The sequence below is a fragment of the Panthera pardus genome, unplaced genomic scaffold (genome assembly GCF_024362965.1).
Source record: "Panthera pardus isolate Hobbes unplaced genomic scaffold, ASM2436296v1 HiC_scaffold_11, whole genome shotgun sequence".
Lineage (NCBI taxonomy): Eukaryota > Metazoa > Chordata > Mammalia > Carnivora > Felidae > Panthera > Panthera pardus.
This window is the reverse complement of record NW_026526666.1, coordinates 71050256-71072209: the sequence shown is the minus strand read 5'-3', so window position 1 is coordinate 71072209 and position 21954 is coordinate 71050256. Positions and strand designations below refer to the sequence as shown.

General features: G+C 39.3%; 2 long non-coding RNA genes and 1 pseudogene across 4 annotated transcripts in view; 1 reads left to right on the top strand and 2 right to left on the bottom strand.

Annotated features, from left to right (window-relative positions):
* The window catches only part of LOC128775256 (uncharacterized), a 50683-nt gene that overhangs the window by 26363 nt on the left and 2366 nt on the right, over nt 1-21954 (top strand). Inside the window, exon 2 of the long non-coding RNA XR_008419868.1 lies at nt 333-378. This is a non-coding gene — a long non-coding RNA (uncharacterized LOC128775256). The remainder of the gene's footprint in view (nt 1-332; nt 379-21954) is intronic.
* LOC109266978 (uncharacterized) overlaps nt 3533-21954 on the bottom strand; it is a 38973-nt gene continuing 20551 nt past the window's right edge. For 2 of the 3 annotated variants that reach the window (XR_008419862.1, XR_008419863.1), the window contains one exon: nt 6729-7631. This is a non-coding gene — a long non-coding RNA (uncharacterized LOC109266978). Of the gene's footprint in view, nt 4556-6728; nt 7632-21954 lie in introns of those variants that run through there. The other variant, XR_002079941.2, reaches the window with a different exon arrangement.
* On the bottom strand, nt 9674-9783 carry LOC128776056 (U4 spliceosomal RNA; annotated as a pseudogene).

The following is a 21954-nucleotide window of genomic DNA, read 5'->3' as shown; positions in this document are numbered from 1 at the left end:
AAGTTCAATGTAATTTAGTCAGAATAAGACTCAACTGGGTTGAGTCTAGGAATCAGCTTCCTTGAAATGTATATTGGCCATACAATCATGTGTACTTAAATAGAATAAGGGATAAATTTCTGACCAAGGATGCAGTGTAACATTAGGATAAATTATTTTATGATGACCGACTTCAGAGGCTTCACTGGAAATAGTGGTGGGGAACGAAATGTAGTAACTACCCTTCTCTTGGGTCTCAGAAAGATACAGAGTAATGGTTCTTACCAGAATGAATGATATCACATAGGAGACAAAAGAACCCCCCTGACATGCGGTTTCTCTCCTCTTCTCAGGAGGACAACCACAATCCCAGTCACGGCTGCCCCTAGAGAGTTCAAGGTATGGAAGAATTTTTTTGTATAAAGCCCCTCTCTGTATAAAAAATTTACTTAACCAAAACCAGCATGTCAGCACCATTCTGGTGATCCAATTTCATGCAATCCCATGAAAGAATACCTTGATGACTAGTGAATATCTAATCTCTAGGCCACCTTCTGAAACTGGGACTAGCCATGGGACCCTAGAACAGCCCTATCCTATGAATTTCATAGTTACTCAGAATATCTGATCAACTCCATGCATGGCATAGAAATAATTAGAAAATAATTTAATTTTCAATAGCATCAAAAAACATCATGGGGCACGTGGGTGGCTCAGTTGGTTGAGCATCCAACTCTTGATTTCAGCTCAGGCTATGATCTCATGGTCGTGAGACTAAGCCTTGCTTGAGATTCTCTCTCCCTCTCTTTCTGCCCCTCCCCTGCTCATTCTCTTTCTCTCTCCCTCAAAAATAAATAAATAAATAACCTTAAAAAACATCAAATATTTACGTATTAATTTAACAAAGTATGTGAAAAACGTGTACACTGAAAGCAACAAAACCAAGAAAAATTAAAGACCTAAATAAATGGAGAGATATATCATATTAATGGATCAGAAAATTCATTATTGTTAAGATGCCAATTCTCCCCCAATTGGTCTATAGATTCAATCAATTTACACAAGGGTGTTGTTTGTTTGTTTGTTTGTTTGTCTGAAATTGACAAGCACTTTCATGAATGTATGTGGAAATGCAAAGGATCTGGAAGGAACCAAATGATCCTGAAAAAAGAAACAAGCTGGAGGATTTATACTACCTGACTCCAATATCTACTAGAAGACTACAGTATTAACATAGTGTGATGCTGGCATATAGGATACAGGTATATATGGATAGACATATAGATCAATGCAGCTGAATAGCAAACCCATAAATAGACTCATATGTATATGGTGAGTCAAAGGCACCAAAGCAATCCATTAGGAAAGGAAATGCCTTCAATAAATAGTGCTCAAACAGATGATTATCATATAAGGAAAATGAACCTCAACCCTTACCTCATACCATGCACAAAAATTAATTCATGGGATACCTAAATGTAAAACCTAAAACTAAAACTTTTAGGGGGAAAAAAGGAGACATGGGAGCAGGCAAATTTTTTTAGACATGACACACAAAGCAATAATCAGAAAATAAAACAAGTGATAAATTAGACTTCACCAAAATATAAAACTTCTATTCATCAAAAATATCATTAAGAAGATAATAGGCAAGCCGCACAATGGAAGAATATATTCATAAAACATATATCTGACAAAGGATTTATAATCAAAATATATGAAGGATTCCTAAAGTTAACAATGAATAGGCAAAAGTTTGACATAGATTGTTCAGAAAGGAAGATATATGAAAGGCCAATATGCACATGAAAAAGTATTCAACACCATTACTCACCAAGTAAATACAAATGAGGCACTTGGGTGGCTCAGTCAGTTAAGCCTCCGACTTAAGCTCAGGTCATGATCTTGCAGTTTGTGAGTCCGGGCCCCACATTGGGCTTTGTGCTGACAGCTCAGAACCTTGAGCCTGCTTTGGATTCTGTGTCTCCTCCTCTCTCTGCCCCTCTCCCACTCACGCTCTGTCTCTCTCTCAAAAATAAATAAGCATTTAAAAAAAAATTTAAAGAAAGAAAATGCAAATGTAAATCACCATGAAATACCACTAACACCCACTATGATGGCTAAAAAATTTTAAAACTGGTATCACCAAATATTGAAAAGGATGTGAAGCAAACAGAACTCTGAGACATTGTTGGTGGGAATTTAAAATGGAACTCTTTGAGAAAAGGTTAGGCAATTTTTTACAAAGTCAAACACAAGCCTATACTTTATTTAGAAATTTCATTCCTAAGTATTTAAGCCAAAAGAACTAAAAATACATATTCACAAAAAGACATGTACAAGAATGTTCAGAGTAGCTTTATTTATAATAGCACAAAACAATAAACAACCCAAACATCCTTCGGCAACTGAATGGATAAACACATTGTGGCATATTTCTATGATTAAATAATTACTCAGGAAATGAAGAAACAAAGTCCTGATACATACACCAACATGGATAAATTTCATGAACATAATGCTAAGCAAAAAAAGCTACAAACAAAAGAATACATACTGTATGATTCCATTTAGAAGAAGTTCTAGAATAGGTAAAACTAATCTAAAATGAAAATAATCAGAACAGTGGTTCCCTCTGAGAGGCAGAGAGAAGGGCTGATGGAGAAAGACAGGATGGAGCTTTCTGGGACTGAAACATTTTATATGATGATAGAGGGGTGTGGGTTATATAGGTGTATCCATTTGTCAAAATTACATAATTAGCTTTTTTGCATTTCAATATATGTAAATCTTACCTTAAAAATAACCACAAAAACAATAGTAACAAAGAGAGGTAAGTGGGTGAAAGCATAGACAAAATAGGAATAACAGAATATTAAAATTATTAAAGCCAGATGATAGATACATTGAGTTCATTATATTATTCTGCTTACTTTGTAATATGCTTGAAATTTTTTACAATAAAAAGTTTTAAAAATTAGCTGGGTCCACCACATTTCCTGGTAAGACCCCTGTGGTCAAAAAGCTCATTTTCCCACTACCTAAGACTATTTTAAACCTCCTCCTCCACTCTCCTCCAACCTTCCACCTTCCCTATCTCCTAGTCACAAACAGTTCCTCCCACCACTAAACCTACAGGTCTACTAGTATTCACATCCACACTTTTCTCCTCCCTTCTGTTCCAAAGAAAGAGGTGGCATTTCTTCTTTCCAATGTCAGTCTCTCTGTCTGAGCCTTACAGTCCTGTCCCCACCCCCACCGCCACCATCCCACTTTCTCAGAAATCTTGTGCCTTTGATTATCACTTTCTTCTCTTATCATCTCTGCTGGCTCCTTTCCCATCAACTTCTAACCACTTTCAGGCCTCTTCTATCCTAAAAACAAAAAACATAAAACCCTGATTCCACATTTTCACTAATACTGCCTGTTGCCCTCCTTCTTCAGAACCAAATTTCTTGAAAGAGTTGTGACACTAATTGTGTCAACTTCTTCCATTTCCATCACTCTTTGGTCATTCCAGTCTGGCTTCCACCTCTGCCACTTCATTTGAAATGTCTCTTATTAAGTTCACCAATGGCCTCCATGTCACTAAGGCAAAAGAATAGTTTCAGTCCTTACCTTGCTTAGACACTAGGTAATATTTATATCTCCTCCTTATCAAAAACCCTCTCAAAGTTTCTGTGACTCCATATTCCCTGGCCTAAGTCTCATTTGTTAACCTCTTGTCCCCTTCCAGAACCTTATATGCCTGAGTTTCCTAGGTCAATCTCTTACGTCTCTCTCAAAACATTGTACCTCTCCTGGATGATCTCATTTGCTTCCATCTGTATGCTAAGGACTCCCAAATGTACTTCTCCAGCCTAAATTTCTGTTCACACTCCAGAACAATATATCCAACTCTTTATAGTGCTCTTGGATATCCCAGGGGCATCTCCAACTCTGCATGTCCAAAGTTGAACTCTCACATTTGTTTCCCACAGGACTCCCTGTATCAGCATCTGGCACCACTTTCCACACAGTAGCTCAAGCCAGAGATCTGGGCATCCTTGACTTTTACATTTCCCACACCACCCACATCCAATAAATCACCAAATTTTGGAGAGTCTACTTTTTAAATATCTTTCAAAACTTCACTGTCTCTGGTTCATCCTAGTCCAAGCCACTATTTTCTCTTTTTAGACTCCAGTTATAGCATGCATATTGATCTTCTTGTCCTCAGTCTCCCAAGTCTCCAGCCTTTTTAACATATAACAGCTGGAGTGGTCTTTCTAAATTTACATTTAGATCATTTTCCAAATTTTTCAAATTTACATTTGATCATTTTCCCCACTCCTCCTCAGTCTGTTTAAAAACATGCAGTGACTTCCAACTGCCCTAATGGCAAAGTAAAAAATACTTAGCATGGCCTAACAAGACCTGTGTGTTCTGGCTTTGCTTACCTCTACAGCCTGGTTTTAGGCCTCTCTCCTTCAGTCTCTTTCTTCCAGCCATACCAAGACAAGTGTGGCAGTTGAATCCTCTGGGAAGGAATGCTGAGATGGAGTCAGGAAGGCAAAAGGTTTATTGGGAGTAAGACCTATGAAAGGAAAAGGGAGCAAGGAGGATTGGGCAAGAGGAGCCATGAAGATAGCAATACAGGTCTGTCAAAGTATTTGCCAGAGAGCTGTGGAGGAATGACTGCACATTACAGGACTCCCACATTAGGCAGAAATGGCCAGGTTCTTAAACCACAATCTTAGTTACTGGCTGAAGCCATGGGAGAAGAGCATAACCTCCTCACAAAAGCTGAGGTGGAACTAAAGGAGTTAAAGGCTGGCAGCTGGCAGTAGACCTTACCCCTAACAATCCTTTCTTTGAATGGGGAGTAGCCATTTTAGTGTCTACCACAAGGGGGCATATCACAAAAGCCCCTTTTGAAGCCTCTGGTTTTGGGGAACACTGCCTAAAGAAATAACATTTGTGTAGATTAAAATTGACCAGGGAACTGTGAGAGTATACCAGACTAGGAAACAATAGTATGTGGAAAGGCCCTAAGTGGCAAGGGTGTTGGATTCTTGAAGGAACTGAAAAAAGGACCCAAGTGACTGAGCACAGTGTGTTGAGAACAATGTTGGCTTCCAGCATACACTCCAGAAATGAATCTTTTAGGGTGCCTGGGTGGCTGTCGGTAGCATCCAACTCTTGATTTTGGCTCAGGTCATGATCTCACAGTTCGTGAGTTCGAGGCCTGCATCGGTCTCTGCGCTACTGGTATGGAGCCTGCTTCAGATTCTCTCTCTCTCTCTCTCTCTCTCTCTCTCTCTCTTTCTTCTCTCCCTCTCTCTCTCTCTCTCCCCCTGGCCCCCCCCTACACTCTCTCTCTCTCTCTCTCTCTCTCTCAAAATAAATAAATAAACTTTAAAAAACAAAAGAAATGAATCTTTTCCAAACTGAATGTGTGTAAGATGTTTTTGAGGACCTCTAATTAAAATTGCAGATCCCTGGGCCCCACACAGAAATTCTGATGCAGTAGGTCTGGTGCAGAGCCCATTACCTGTGTTTTAATAAGCACTTTTTCCTGGGGATTCCAAAACAGGTGGTTCACAATATACACCCTGAGGATTGTGATCAACAGTAGCTGTTATTATTATCTCTTTACTTGTTCATCTCCCATAGATTGAGCTTCTCTCAGGGAGTTTCCTAGCACCAAAAGTAAAATATGTATTGATAAGTATTTGAGGAATGAGTAAATGACAAATAAAAAATGGAGGCAGGGCCATGTAATAAGAATAGGATACCTAAAAGCACCTTGTAAACTATAAATAAAATTTTCTATGCTGTGAACAGTGACTTTCAATTTTTTTGACCATGTGGGACAAAAAGAAATACTAAGAAATACATTTTACTTTGTGATCTACCACATGCACACACTATACGCTCTACACACAACTATAAACAACAGACATACCAATACTTATCCTTTACTGCATTCTGATATTTTCTATTCTATTCTATCCTTTTTCAGAAAATAAATTGTTTTAATAGGTCATTAATGAGTATTGTACAGTTTAAAAAACAATGAGTGAAGCGATATTTTTTTCCCACTACTCCTTAACCCACCCTGTCTCCACTCCCCAGCTACAATTTGGCCTTGCTAAATTAGCAACAGGTACCTAGTTCTGTGAACTTAATTCTCAAGTCTGTACAGGTGTTTCCTCTGACTCAAAGGGCCCTTCTCCCTTTCCTTACTTGAGTAATTCCCATTTATTCTATCCTGTTCTGTGTCCTGGGAACCTTTCCCTCTCCTGGGCTAAGACAGCATAGTGTTCTTATCTCTGTCACTCTGTATGGAAATTGTCTGTTTAGGTATCCATACCCCTCAGCAGACTCAATACTTAAAAGTCAAGGATTGAATAAAATGAGCACTCAAAAAATGCTTTTCAAATACCTGAATAAAACCAAAGTGCTGTTATGTTATTTTGAGAGGGGAAATCTGGGTGCTGGAGGGACAAAGGAGAGGCATGAGCTAAATGATATAATTTGTGTTGTTAAAAACATGAAGCTTCTGTAAACAGACCAAGAGAAACCTAACATTTTCAGATCCCTCCAATTTCTATGACCCACTAAAACCATATATTAGTTAGGTTTTAGTTCAAGTAGAGTGCAGGTTTTTGCTCTGGTTTTTTACAGAGCCTAAATATTCAATTGTTTTAAACATAAATATTAATAGAGATATTGACTCACTGAGAAGTGATAAAGGCTTTGGTGCTGGAATCAAACTGATTGGATCAAAGACATAACCTCAAAGTGCCCAGTATGATATGGCCATAAATGAGATGGACACATAGCTCTTAGAGGGGGTAGAGAGGCTCTGCTCCTCAGCACACCCAAAAGGCACCTTGGCTAATGTCCACATACAAAGTGAGGAATTGAAATTACAAGGTCTTGTCTTTTCTTTATTCATACAGTTACTTCTGTTAGTTGAATGTATTCATACTGTATTTTGGGGACAGTATTAACAAAATCCAATAACATTTTTTAAAGTTTTTATTTAAATTCCAGTTAATTAACATACTCCAATAACATTTTTTTTATTTTTTTTTATTTTTTTAAATGTTTATTTATTTTTGAAACAGAGACAGATAGAGCATGAACGGGGGAGGGTCAGAGAGAGAGGGAGACACAGAATCCGAAGCAGGCTCCAGGCTGTGAGCTGTTGGCACAGAGACCGACGCGGGGCTCGAACTCATGAACCGTGAGATAATGACCTGAGCCGAAGTCGTTGGCTCAACTGACTGAGCCACCCAGGTGCCCCATCCAAAACGTTTTAAAGATGTTTGTATTGTCTTTATAAACTGTTTAGTCTTTGTGAAGACTTAAAGTATTTTTGTCATTTCTTAGTCCCCTTCACTTTACGCATTTCTACTTAAAGAGGCTCTTGACACTCTCTCTCTCTCTGTCCCTAGAGTCTTTCTTCTGTCTTGTATTCCTCCTCTTCTTTTGAGTAATCAGAAACCAAAAGTATCTTTGAAATTCAGTTCTTTGACATTGAAGGAGGAAAGGGACTACCTTTCACCACACTTTATAAAGGCGGATGCCACAGAATGAGGCTCAGCCCTTGACTGCTGAGAGGTAGGACTGGTGTTCAGCAGAGGTGGCAGTGATGCAGGGATCTGAGAGAAAAATGAAGACGTATGGTTACTTATGAAATGTCTATTGTGCAGTCTCATTCTGTTCTTCTAGAATACTGACACTAGGTGAACTCAATCAACCCAGATTTAATTTTTATAATCTTCATTTATTCTATTAAGATTTGAAAAGTGCCACATAACAGACCACCAGATAGTTGTATATTTACCATATGCACTTGTGAAATGGCCTTGCTTCCATTCTTTTCTTTTTTTTTTTTTTTTGCCTGACATTAAGTGCTTTGTTATTTTTTTTTAAATGTTTATTTATTTTTAAGAGAGAAAGAGAGACAGAGTGTGAGCAGCGAAAGGGCAGAGAGAGAGGGAGACACAAAATCCGAAGCAGGCTCCAGGCTCCAAGCTGTTGGCACAGAGCCCGACACGGGGCTTGAACCCATGAACCGTGAGATCATGACCTGAGCCGAAGTCAGATGCTCAACTGACTGAGCCACCCAGGCACCCCTTAAGTGCTTTATTTACACCATTTTATTTAATCACAATAGTAATTCTGTATGGAAGGTATAATTTATCCTATTTAAAGATGAGGAAAATAGGGTTCAGAGATGGTGATGTAACTTAGCAAAGTTCATACAGCTCTTAAATAACAGAAATTGAACGTGACCCCAGGTATGTCTAACTCCAGTTACCATGTGCTTATTTGTCTTTCCTTTCAGGGGTTTACTATCTAACTGAAGATATTTAAATGTGATATATTAAAAGTATTAGGCAGCATAGCATAGTAAATGCCACATATACAACAAGATAATGTGTAACAAGTTCTGTGAAAATTTGATGAAGAAGGGAGCATATCCAGCTGAGGTATGAAGATGTAAGTTTTGACCTAGATCCTAAAGATATAAGATATGACTGATGGGGTTGGTGGGTGGGAAAGAACAATATGCATTTGGGGTTGGGAAAACCACCTTCTTCAGATGTGTTGAGATGGATTAACACAAGTTGTATTCTGTAGATGGACCTGCTTCCATTCTGAAAGCATGTGGTCTAACACTGAGCAGCCTGCTTGTTCATGCTTAATACAGAAGAGAATTAAGAGAACTGTCATAACATTTACAATGAATGCTATGTTGTAAATATATATTTACAATACTATGCCTATTGAGACCTTTTGTCTTTTGAGAGTTTTTTCCAACATCCAGAACCCTTGTCAGTTATGAGTCATATAAACAATATTAGTAGAAATTTAAAAAATTACTCTCAATCCCGTGACTGCAACAAATCAATACTCTTTTTATTCCCCCTTGTTTCCTGTCCTTGACTGTGTATCTATTAGACGTTCCACTTGCAAATGACTAAACAATAAAGGAATTGCTCAAGATGAGCTTGAGGCTTGACCTAGCAGCTCAAACTAAATCACCAAGTACCAAGTTTCTTTCATTTACTCTATTCTGCCTACCACTGTGTTGCTTTATCCTCAGGCACCATGTGGTAACCTTAGGGAGTTCCAGGCCCTCCCAGTATGGTAGCAACAGCTATAGAAGTTCTAGATCCCACATCCTCACACTTCATCAAGCCCTAGCAAACAGGCTCTGATTGGGTTACCCACCCATCCATGAACCAACTTCTATGGAGAGGGAGATAAAGTTCAGATTGACCTGAATTATCAGGATCCACCTACATAGCTGAGAACTGGTGAGAAGTGGTTTCCTTAAAAACAAAACACATGTGGGGCACCTGGGTGGCTCAGTAGGTTGAGCGGTTGAATGTCTGACTTCAGCTCAGGTCTTGATCTTGCAGCTTGTGAATTTGAACCCTGCATTGAGCTCACTGCTGTCAGTGCGGAACCCGCTTCAGGTCTTCTGCCCCCTCTCTCACTGCGCCTTCCCCATTTGCACTCTCTCTCTCAAAAATAAGTAAGTCTTAAAAAAAAATGTGCTCTTAGGAAAAAACAGAGAAAGGATGCTAAGCAACATAAATAATATATGCCTATTACCATGTGCAAGCTTGATTTATCATTGTAATCATGGCCTGGATGTGATTTTATATTCTGCTCTTTAAATGTAATCTTTTATAGAATTATATTTCAATATGTTGGGCTGATAGTAAGCATACTTTCAATTAACAATAACCGCGCCTCAGATAAACTCCATTGGCTATGACACTGCCACTGCACAAAGCTTGAGAATAAACATACTTTCAATGCTGTTAGATTTATGCCATTTTTAGTGACTCTGTCGTTTAAACTTGAATGTAAATATTGTTGACACTAATGAAAAAGCTAGTGACAAGTCATTCAAATAATATAAGCATGTAAAATTAACCATTTGTGGAAGCTGGTGTATCATAACAATGATCAAAACATATCTTTGGGGGCACCTGGGTGGTTCAGTCAGTTGAGCATCCAATTTTGGCTCAGGTCATGATCTCGCTGTCCGTGAGTTCAAGCCCAGCATCAGGCTCTGTGCTGACAGCTTGGAGCCTAGAGCCTGTTTCAGATTCTGTGTCTCCCTCTCTCTCTACCCCTCCCCCACTCATGCTCTGTCTCTCTGTCAAAAATAAATAAATATTAAAAAAATAATTTAAAAAAGCCGTATCTTTGGTATACAACCCAACACCAAAAAATAATAACAATAATCCAATTAAAATGGGCAGAAAACATGAACAGACATTTCTCTACAGAAGACATACAGATGGCCAACAGACACATGAAAAGGTATTCAATGTCACTTATCATCAGGGAAATGTAAATCAAAATCACCATGAGATATCATCTCCCACCTATCAGAATGGCAAAAATCAAAAACACAAAAAACAGGGGTGCCTGGATGGCTCAGTCAGTAGAGCATGTGACTCTTGATTGCGGGGGTCATGAGTTTGAGCTACACTTTTGGGATAGAGTTTACTTAAAAAAAAAAAAAAAATTAAAGGGGCACCTGGGTGGTTCAGTTGGTTGAGTGACAGACTCTTGGTTTTGGCTCAGGTCATGATCTCTCAGTTCATGAGATCAAGCCCCGCGTCGGTCTCTGTGCTAATGGCATGGAGTCTCCTTGGGATTCTCTCTCTTCCTCTCTCTCTCTCTCTCTCTCTCTCACTCTCTCTCTCTGCCCCTTCCCTACTAATGCTCTCACTCTCTCTCAAAATAAACAAATAAACTTTTTCTTTAATTAAAAAAAACAAAAAACATGAGAAACAAGTGTTGGTGAGGACGTGAAGAAAAAGGAACTCTCTTGCACTATTGGTAGAATCAAACTGGTGCAGCCACTATGGAAACAATATGGAGGTTCCTCAAAAAATTAAAAATAGAATTACTGGGGCACTTGGGTGGCTCAGTCGGTTAAGCCTCCAACTTCGTCTCAGGTCATGATCTTGAGGTTCATGAGTTTGAGCCCTGAATTGGGCTCTGTGCTTGACAGCTCAGAGCCTGGAACCTTCTTCGGATCATGTGTCTCCCGAGGTTCATGAGTTTGAGCCCTGAATCGGGCTCTGTGCTTGACAGCTCAGAGCCTGGAACCTTCTTCGGATCATGTGTCTCCCTTTCTCTCTGTGCCCTTCCCCTGCTCATGCTTTGTCTCTCTCTGTCTCTCAAAAATGAATAAATATTTTTTAAAATTTTAATAAAATTACCATATGATCCAGTAATTACACTACCGGGTATTTACCCAAAGAATACAACACTAATTTGAAAAGATAAGCACCTCTATGTTTATTGCAGCATTATTTACAATAGTCAAATAATGGAAGCAGCCCAAAATGTCCATCAATAGATGAATGAACAAAGAAGATTGTGGTATATACATACAATGGAACATTACCCAACCATAAAAAAAGAATGAAATTTTGTCCTTTACAACAACATGGATGGATATAGAAAGTATAATGCTTAGCAAAATAAGTTAGTCAGAGAAAGACAAATGCCATATGATTTCACTCATATGTGGAATTTAAGAAACAAAACAAAGGAAAAAAAGAGACAAACCAGAAAACAGAACTTTTTTTTTAAGTAACCTCTACACCCAACATGGGACCCTAACTCATGACCCTGAGATCAAGAGTCACATGCTCCACTGACTGAGCCAGCCAGGCACCCCTAGAAAACAGACTCTTAACTATAGAGAACAAACTGATGGTTACCAGAGGTGGCGGTGGCGGGGGGGGGGGGGGGGGGGGGGGGGGAGGAATGGGTAAAATAGGTGGAAGGGATTAAGAGTACACTTATCTTGATGAGCACTGAGTAATGTATAGAAATGTTGAATCACTATATTGTACACCTGAAACTAATATAAAAGTATGTTAACTCTACTGGAATTTTAAGAAATTAGGGGTGCCTGGGTGGCTCAGTTGGTTCAGCATCCGACTTTGGCTCAGGTCATGATCTTACAGTCTGTGAGTTCGAGTCCCACATCGGGCTCTGTACTGACAACTCGGATTCTGTGTCTCCCTCTCTCTCTGCCCCTCCCCCACTCATGCTCTCTCTCTCTCTCTCTCTCTCTCTCTCTCTCTCTCTCTCTCTCTCAAAAATAATAAAAACATTTTAAACATTGTTAAAAATTTTTAAATAGAAAACAATATCTGCTAAGGCTGAAGAAAAGAAAAAAACACATCTTTGGTATGGCCAAGAGTTTAAGGCCAAGACTTTAAGTGAATATTTATTCACTGATTTATTTGCTTATTCAACAGATGTTCAACAAATGCTTGTGTGTGCCAGTGTGTCCTAGAATTGTAGGGAATACAAAGATTAATTAAACCTGGTCCCTGAGCTCAAGGAATGTATGATTTTTTTTTTAAGGTTCATTTATTTATTTTGAGAGAGAAAGCACGCACATGTGTGTGCCAGGTGGGGGTGGGGGCAGAGAAAGAGGGAAAATCCCAAGCAGGCTCTTTGCTGATGTGGGGCCCAGACCCACGAACCATGAGATCATGACCTGAGCTGAAATCAAGAGTTGGATGCTTAACCAACTGAGTCACCCAGGTGCCCCAAAGAATGTACAGTTTTTATCAGCCTTTTCCCCAAACTGCATTCGGGGTTTTGTAATCTTGTTTTCTATATAATTTACTTTCATGTAGCAAAATTCAATTACAACCTCAAGTTTATATCTCTGATAAGCTTCTTCCCTGGGACAGCCAGGACATTATTTCAATCTTCAGACTGACTCTCAAGCCACAGGACTACAGTGTCTGACTACAAAACAGATCCTTGCATATCTGTTTATGTGCTTCCAGAACTTATTATCAGAATATAATAATAACTATAAAGGAATATTTGACTAAATAGAGATAGGTACCATATTCCTGGATGTTGGTCCTTCCCCAGTTCTTTCTTTTTTTTTTTAATTTGAGAGAGAGGGAGAGCAAGAGCAGGAGAGTGGAAAGAGGGAGAGAGAGAACCTTAAGCAGGCTCCATGCTCAGCAGGGAGTCTGATGTGGGCTTCGATCCCATGACCCTAGGATCATGACCTGAGCTGAAATCAAGAGTCTGACACTCAACTGACTGAGCCACCTAGGCGCCCTCCCAGTTAATGTATTTTTAAGTATAATTCTAATCAACATCAAATTAATTTTTAACTGTAACATGATTTAAAGATAATTTTAATATCTTCTGGAAGAATATAAAATAAAAAATGAGTGAAGATTTCCCCTTCCCAGAAACTTTAAGTGTTTTAAAAACTATAATTAATTAAAATAGTGGTAAATCTCTCAGAAGAATTCCAAATAACATATGTAGAGATTCCACCTCTAGGGTGCCTAGCTTAATTTCTGCTCTCTCCCCTCCAAGGGTCAGCTATACTTACTAACTCTATGAGAGGACAGGGCAGAGAAGGGGGAAAACAGTGATTTTATAATGGAGAAACTTGCTAACACAACCTTAACCAAGTGATGAAAATTAACATCATCAATGAAGTCACATGAGTATCATTTACCCCTGATGGGATAGGCAAGCGCACTTGACCTCTGTGATATTCTTTTCAACAGCTCATAAGCCCAGTCTAATTATGAGAAAACATTAGACAAACTCAGATTAGGGGACATTCTACAATATACTTAGCCAGTACATCTCAAGACTATCAAAGTCATTAGAAGCAAGGAAACACTAAGAAACTACCACAGACCAGAGAGACTAATAGAAGTTATAGAAACTAAATGCCCTGGATTGAAACAGAAAGAGGACATTAATGGGAAAAGTGGATGAAACTCAAAGTCTTGCACCTGGCTAATTATAATGTACCAATGTTAGTTTCTTAGTTTTGACAAATGTACGGTGGTAATTAAAGTAAGATGTTAACAATGGGGGGAAACTGAATGAGGTGTATACAGGAGCTGTCTTTTGTGTGTTTTTTTTTAATTAAAAATTTTTTAATGTTTTAATTTATTTTTGAGACAGAGAGAGACAGAACAGGAGCAGGGGAGGGGCAGAGAGAGAGGGAGACACAGAATCTGAAGCAGGATCCAGGCTCTGAGCTGTCAGCACAGAGCCTGACGCAGGGCTCAAACTCACGGACTGTGAGATCATGACCTGAGCTGAAGTCAGACGCTTAACCGACTGAGCCACCCCGGCGCCCCTACAGGAGCTGTCTTTGTAACTTTTCTGTAAATCTAAAATTATTCTAAAATAAAAGTTTATTTTAAAAGATAGCATGGGGGCACCTGGGTGGCTCAATGGGTTAAATGTCTGATTCTTGATTTGGGCTCAGGTTATGATCTCATGGTTTATGGATTCAAGCCCCATGTCAGCACAAAGCCTGCTTGGGATTCTCCCTCTCTCTCTGTCCCCTCCCCACATGCACTCTCTTTCTCAAAAATAAATAAGTAAATAAATAAATAAATAAATAGCATGATGTAGGCATAATTACATGTAGATAGAGCAGTGAGATTGAAGATAATTGCCTAGAAATAGTCTAGGTATATAAGAATATAAGAAAAAGAAGGTGTTATAAATTATGGGTAGTATATATATTATTCAACAAATAAGGTTGGACCACAGTTGTTCAGCAATTTGAAATGAAATGAAATTTGACCCTTACTTCTATTTATTCAACTATGAATAATCTATAAATATTATTGAGCACCACCTACATGCCAGGCATTATGTTAGGTATTAACACTGCCCCTGCTTTCAAGGTGCTTACAATTTAATGGGAAATGAGACATGAATAAGTAATTAGAAATGTAATTATTGTAAAGGGGAAATTCTGAGTGCTCAAAAAGTGTTCCTAACCTCGTCCAAGGCATCAAGAAGTCTTAGACTCAGGGCATACATTTAGGCTAACATCTGAAGACCAACAGAAATTAGCCAGATATCAAGGGGATAAAGAGTATTCTAGGAAGATAGAACAACCCAAGTAGAGACCTGAGATGTATGAGATGACCTACAGAGAATGGTTTGTGTGGCAAGAAAAGAAAAAAGCTAAGGAAGTAGGGGGCGCCTGGGTGGCTCAGTTGGTTGAGCATCATACTTCAGCTCAGGTCATGATCTTGTGGTTCATGAGTTCGAGCCCCACATCAGGCTGGCTGCTGTCAGTGCAGTCCACTTCAGATCCTTTGTCTCCCTCTTTCTCTGTCCTTCCCTCCACTCTCTCTAAGATAAGTAAACATTAGGGACACCTGGGTGGCTCAGTCGGTTAAGCATCCAACTCTTGATCTCAGCTAAGGTCATGATCTCACAGTTTGTGAGTTTGAGCCCCACATAGGGCTCTGCACTGACAGTGTGAAGCCTGCTTGGGATTCTCTCTCCCCCTTTCTCTCCTCTCTCTCTGCCCCTCCCCTGCTCACTCTCTCTCAAAAATAAATATAAATAAATATACAAACATTAAAAAAAAAACTGAGGAAATAGTCCTAAAATACCCTAACATTAAACAATGAATGGTGGAGGAAGAGCCAGGCTTAAGGCAGGGATGTACGGGGAGAGATGTACAGGGAATTCCAAAGGAGAATGCAATATTAAAGCCAAGAACAGAAATTGTAAAATGCTGCTAAAGGTGTCCCTTGGATTTAGCAACATAAGATTATTGGTAATCTTTTTTTGGGGGGAGGGGGCAGGGGAGGAGAGAGAGAGCGAGAGCAGAGGAGAGGGGCACAGAGCGAGAGAGAGAGAGAGAGAGAGAGAGAGAGAGAGAGAGAGAAAATCTTAAGCAGGGTCCACGCTTAGTGTGGAGCCTGACCCAGGGCTCAATCCCATGACCCCAGGATCATGAGCTGAACCAAAATCAAGAGTGAGACGCTCAACCCACTGAGCCACCTAGGCGCTCTAAGATTATTGGTAATCTTAGCAAGAGCATTAGAATGATAGGAATAAAAGTCAGGTTAAGTGGTTTGAAAAGGGCAAGATATAGGACTTCTGGTTTGAAGATGGCAAAATGATCAGTTACAGCAGTCTCTTAAAAATACACTCCTTTCACCAGACTGAAAAATGCACTGGAAAGGGGGCATAGCATCCTTGAAAGGCTCTGTATTGCCATTCTCTGCAAGAGAGTGGGAAATGCTATCATTGAAATGGGCTCCCTGAATTCAACGTGTGATAAGAGTGATGGAGGCCAAGTGGAGCACTTTAAACTGTTAGAGATAAGGTAGGCGTCTCTCTCTCTCTTTCTCTCTCTCTCTCTGTGGTGTGCAGGGGTGGGGGGCAGTGTGCACTTGTGCAAAGATAACCAGAGTGGGGCTCGCTCTCCCTCTCGCTCTCCTTCTCTCTCTTCCTCGCTCACTCTCCCTCTCGCTCTCCCTCTCTCTCCCTTCCTTTCGAGAGGAAGGGAGAGAGAGGGAGAGCGAGAGGGAAAGCGAGAGAAAGAGGGGACACTTTTACTTGGCAGAAACAATGCACCTTCATTATCTTGTTTCAAGTCTGTGTTGACTCTCCAACTCTCTGTCATAATTTAGACTGTATAGAGACTTTGGTCATATCACCTTTTCATATTTCCTAACCAACTTCCATAGATAGTTAATTCACTACCTTGATAACATCATGCTGACTGTACCTAATGAACAGGAAATTGCTTAGCAAATACCCTAGAAGCCTTTGTAAGACACCTGCATGCCAGAGGGTAGAAAATAAACATTATAAAAATTAAGGAGACTCTTACATTGATAAATTTTCCAGGGGTCTAGTAGTCTGACGCATGTAAAGATATATTCTCCAAGGTGAAATGGAGAGTAGAAGAAAAGATGCCATTATTCTCTGAAGTCAGTTTACAGCCAGATATGTGGGAAGACATGAAAGCCATAGTAGCTTCCCAGGAAGCTCTTGAACACCACCTGCTTCTATTTCACTACTGCAGACTAAGACAATTGGCTCTCAGGTTTTTGAGAATCATGGCACCCTCTCAACGCTCTTGAGAATGACTCATTTATTGGTGTTTCAAAGCAATATTTTTGGTAGCACCCCCTGATCTTTGATGGTGGTTTCTTCAACCTTTACTATTCTGCTTGTCCAATGGTTGTATAAGCCCCTAACTCATATATTAAACTTTTCATATCTGGACAACATAGAATAGTTCCTGTTTTCTGATCCAGTCCCACAGAAATCTAAATGTCTAAGTGGTTGTACAAATTTACTATGCTATTGACTCTGTGGGTTTCCTCTTTTATGAATTAGCCATTTGTTATTATTTGTCCATTGTTCTGTGGTTGGTATGATGGTTAGTTTTGTATGCCAACCTGACTAGGCTATAGTACCCAGCTTTAAAATCAAACACTAATCTAGATATTGCTCTGAAGATACTTTGTAGATGTGGTTGCCATCTATAATCAGTTGACTTTAAGTAGATTATCCCCATTAATGTGAGTGGGTGTCATCTAATCAGTTGAAAGTCTTTAAAAGCAAAATCTGAGGCTTCCCAGAGAAAAAGAAATTCTATCTCAAGACTGCAAGACTGCAGCATCAACTCCTGCCTAAGTTTCCAGCCTGCCTCATATCTCCCCTATTGGTTCTGTGTTTCTGAAGAATCCTAACTGATGTAGATTGATACAGATTCTGGTTTAGAAAATGGAGTGGTTCTGTAACAAATACCTAAAATTGTAGAAGTAGCTTTGGAATCGAGTCATGGTTAGAAGCTAGAAAATTTTTTAGGCACATGATAGAAAAGGCCTAGATAGCCTTGAAGAAACTGTTTTGGAAATAATGGAGATTAAGGTGCTTCTGGTGAGGTCTCAGAGGCAATGAGGAACCTGTTACTGGACACTGGAAGAAAAGCAATCCTTGTTGTAAGATGGCAAAGAACTTGGCTGAATTGTGTTTTACTGTTGGGTGGAAAGTAGAAATTGTAAGCAATGAACTTAAACATTTAGTTCAAACTATTTCCAAGAAAAGTATGAAAGGTGTGGCCTGATTTCTCCTTATTGCTTATAGTAAAAATGTGAGGGGAAATAGATAAGTTGAGGAAGGAACTATTAAACAAAAAGGAACTTGCACTTGGTGATTTGAAGAATTCTCAGCCTATCCAGATAGCATGTTGTAGAAACAGAGCCAAGAGTGTTGCTGGACAAACTTTTGCTGAGGAGATTAAATTTGTGACTTATGGGTCTAAATCAACCTTCTCAGCATGATCCAGGAATAGAAATGGGTTCTCCAGAAAAAAATCTTTGGAGAACCCTCATATGTAATGGCATGAATCCCCTTGACATATATGGAAGATCAACACAGTTTTTTGAAAATGGTATATCAGCAGAAACACTGCCAGTTTGGACTGAAGGGGCCAGAGACAGAACTAAATGAAGGAAAGTTGTCAGACTTCAAAGATTCTAACCAGCAGGAAATGAGCTGTATTCAACTACAAATATGTGCTATGCTTCAGGTAAAAGGAAGAATGACTCCAAGGGCAATACTGTAGACACAGACACAGAGGCACAGGCTACAGAGGCTTCCTCCAGCCCAGAGGGCAGATCAAGCCACAAAAAATGATTCTCAGGCCTTGAAACCAAATGGAATTTGCCCTGCTAGCTTTCGAACTTGCTTGAGACTAGTTACTCTTATTCCTTCCATTTTCTCCCTTTCAGAATAGGAGTATCTATCATATGTTTGTCTCGCCATTGTATTTTAGAATCAATATGTTTTCTAGGTTTAGAGGTCCATAGATGGAGAAGAATTTTGTTTCAGGGTGGTCCATACCCCGAATCTCACTGATACCTGATTTAGATTATCTATATTGTGAGATTGGGGATTTAGAGTTGATACTAGAATAAATTAACATTTTGGGGGATTTAGGATAGAATAAAAGTTTTTTGCATGTGGAATAGATATGAATTTGGGGGTTCAGATGGCAGATGGTAGGGGTTTGAATAGTGTCCCACCAGAACTTCAAAATGAGACCTTGCTTAGAAATACAGTCTTTGCGGATGTAAGTAAGTTAAGATTAAATCATACTAGAGTAGGGCGGGCCCCAAATATAATGACTGGTGTCCTAAGAAGCCCATGTTAAGACACAGAGACACAGAGAATAAGGCCATGTGAAGACAGAGGCGGAGACTGGAGTGATGCAGCTACAAGCCAAGAAATGCCAAGGTTTGATGGCAATCACCAGAAGGTAGGAGAGAGGCATGGAATAATTCTCCCTTAGAGCCATTAGAAGGAATCAGTCTTGCTGATGCCTTGATTTTGGACTTCTAGACTCCAGGACTGAGAAAATAAATTTCTGTTTTTCAAGTTATTTGGTTTGTGGTAATCTGTTACAACAGGCCTAGGAAACTAACACAGTCAGTACTTAGGTGTTGATTGGTACGTCTTAATTATATATATATATATATATATATATATATATATATATATATATATATATATAGTTGGACGTTTCTTCCAACCTGCCACTTAACTTTTCACTTTGTCTATGAAACCATTGAGGTACGTAATTTTCAACACAAAAGATATAAAATTTTTCCTTCATGGTTTGTGCTTTTTGTGTCCTGTTTAAGAAATCCTTCATAACTTGGGGTGCCTGGGTGGCTCAGTTGATTAAGCATCCAACTTCAGCTCAGGTCGTGATCTCACGGTTCATGGGTTCGAGCCCCGCGTCAGGCTCTGTGCTGACAGCTGAGAGCCTGGAGCCTGCTTCCGAGTCTGTGTCTTCTCTCTCTCTCTGCTCCTCCCCCACTCATGCTCTGTTTCTATCTGTCTCAAAAATAAACATAAAAAATATTTTAAAGAAATCCTTCATAACTTGAAATGATGAAGAAATTCTCCCATATTTGCTTCTAAAAGTTTTTATGAATGGTATGAAGTACGATTGTAATTTTTTTCAATCAATTCCTCCAGCACCATTTAATAAATACCTATTCCTCCTCCATTGGCATGCAATTTTATCTTCAACATTTATCACATTCCATATTTGCAGGATTCTATTTTTGGTCTCTTTCTTCTGTTCCATGGATCATTTGCCTATCTTTACACCTGTAACACATTAATTACTATAATTTTACAGCAGTGGTTCTCACCCAGAAGTTATTTTACCTCTCAGGGGACATTTGGCAATACCTGAAGACATTTTTGGCTGTTATAAACTGGGGGCAGGGGGCATGCTACTGGCATCTAGAGGGTATAAGCCAGAAATGCTGCTAAACATCCTACAATGCACAGTACAGTACCCCCACAACAAAGAATTATCCTGTCCTAAATGGCTCTGTTTTGACAGCCCTGTTTTTTTTTAAGTATAATTAACATAGAGTGTTATATTAGTTGCAGATGCATAATATGATTCAACAACTCTATACATTACTCAGTGCTTATCACAATCAGTGTACTCTTAATCCCCTTTACCTATTTCATCCATCCCCTCAACCACCTCCCTGCTGGCAACTATCAGTTTGTTCTCTGTATTTTAAGAGTCTGTTTTTTTTGTTTGTTTGTTTGCCTCTTTTTTCCTTTGAGTGTTCATTTGTTTTATTTCTTAAATTCCACATATGAGTGAAGTTATATGGTAGTTGTCTTTCTGTGACTGACTTATTCTGCTTAGATTATACCCTCTAGGTCCATCCATGATGTTCTAAATGGCAAGATCTCATTGTTTTTTATGGCTGAGTAATATTCCAGCATGCACACAAACACACACACACACACACACACACACACACACACACATATATATATATGTATATATATATATATACAGCCCCTGTTCAAATTATTGTAAAATCCAGGTGCACCAGCTGGCTCAGTCAGTCAAGCATGCAACTCTTGATCTCAGGTTTGCAAATTTGAGCCCCAAATTGGGTATAAAATTTACTTAAAAATAAAATCTTTAAAAAACTATTGCAAATTCAAAATAAACTTACACAGTAGAACTTTACTGTGTTTAGGGGTATATAAATGTAGGGCAATAAGTATATAAAAAGGTAGATAAGGATTGGACAGCAATGTTCGTGAAAAGACCAACAGTGAAATCCTTTGTTTGGAGAAAATGCTCATCAATTGTGTCTGAATTAATGTCAGAGAATCTGTGATAAAAACCACAGAATGAAAGTTAGCACCATTTAATCTCCCTCCCTCCACCCATCCCAGCTTTTCAGAAGTTTGGAAGGAAGGCCTGCAGGGTCATTAAATTCTCTCTGTGGTAGCAGGATGGATGTGTTAGTCTCAAACCATCCATAATAGATGGATGTCTAGTCTAGCCTTAGAAATCTATTCATATGCTGTTTGCTCCTAAAGCTTCCCTCAGCAGTTAAGTGTTTTTAGAATTTTAATATTTATTAAATCCAAACCTCATCAACTTACTTCCAAAACCCAGATAATGGCAGGCAAGATCTGCTGTAATTGATTCGTCACCTGTTCTTCCCTTGCCAGGTTCTCATCTTACATGCCAGGCACTTTCCAATGTCAGACTACTTCCTTTCTCTCCTAATTGCCAGACTTTCTTCTATTTAGTCTTACATCACCTCTATCCTTCTCTCCTCCCATTTGTGCCTCCCCTCTCCTTTCCTGGGTGCTTGACTTTCAGTCTCCTTTAGATCCAATTCTTGGAGCACTTCTGATTCTAGCTGCTAGATTTTGCAACTTTTCAGTTACCTGCCTTACTTTTTCTGAACAGTAATGCTTTAGGCATAGGATTAAAATATCTACTTGTGTGTCACTGCAGCTGGCTAAGGGAAACTGATGACTATTTTGTACACTATTTCGCCTGTGTAGTTCTCTCTCCATTGTGCACTTGTGTCCTGGTCTCCCCCTTCTCACACCTCCTTTTCTTCACTTCATCTCTCTCCTCCAGATATAGGTATATAGGAGAGATATATTTGTAGCTCTCAGAATGGAAGTTCAAGAGGGTAAAATGGAATGACTTAGGAGCAAGGCAAGGAGAGAGGGCAGGGTCAGTTGAAGGCTTGTATAGAACAGGTGGGAGGTAGATTCAGAAAGGAAACGTGGCTCCATTGAAGAGGA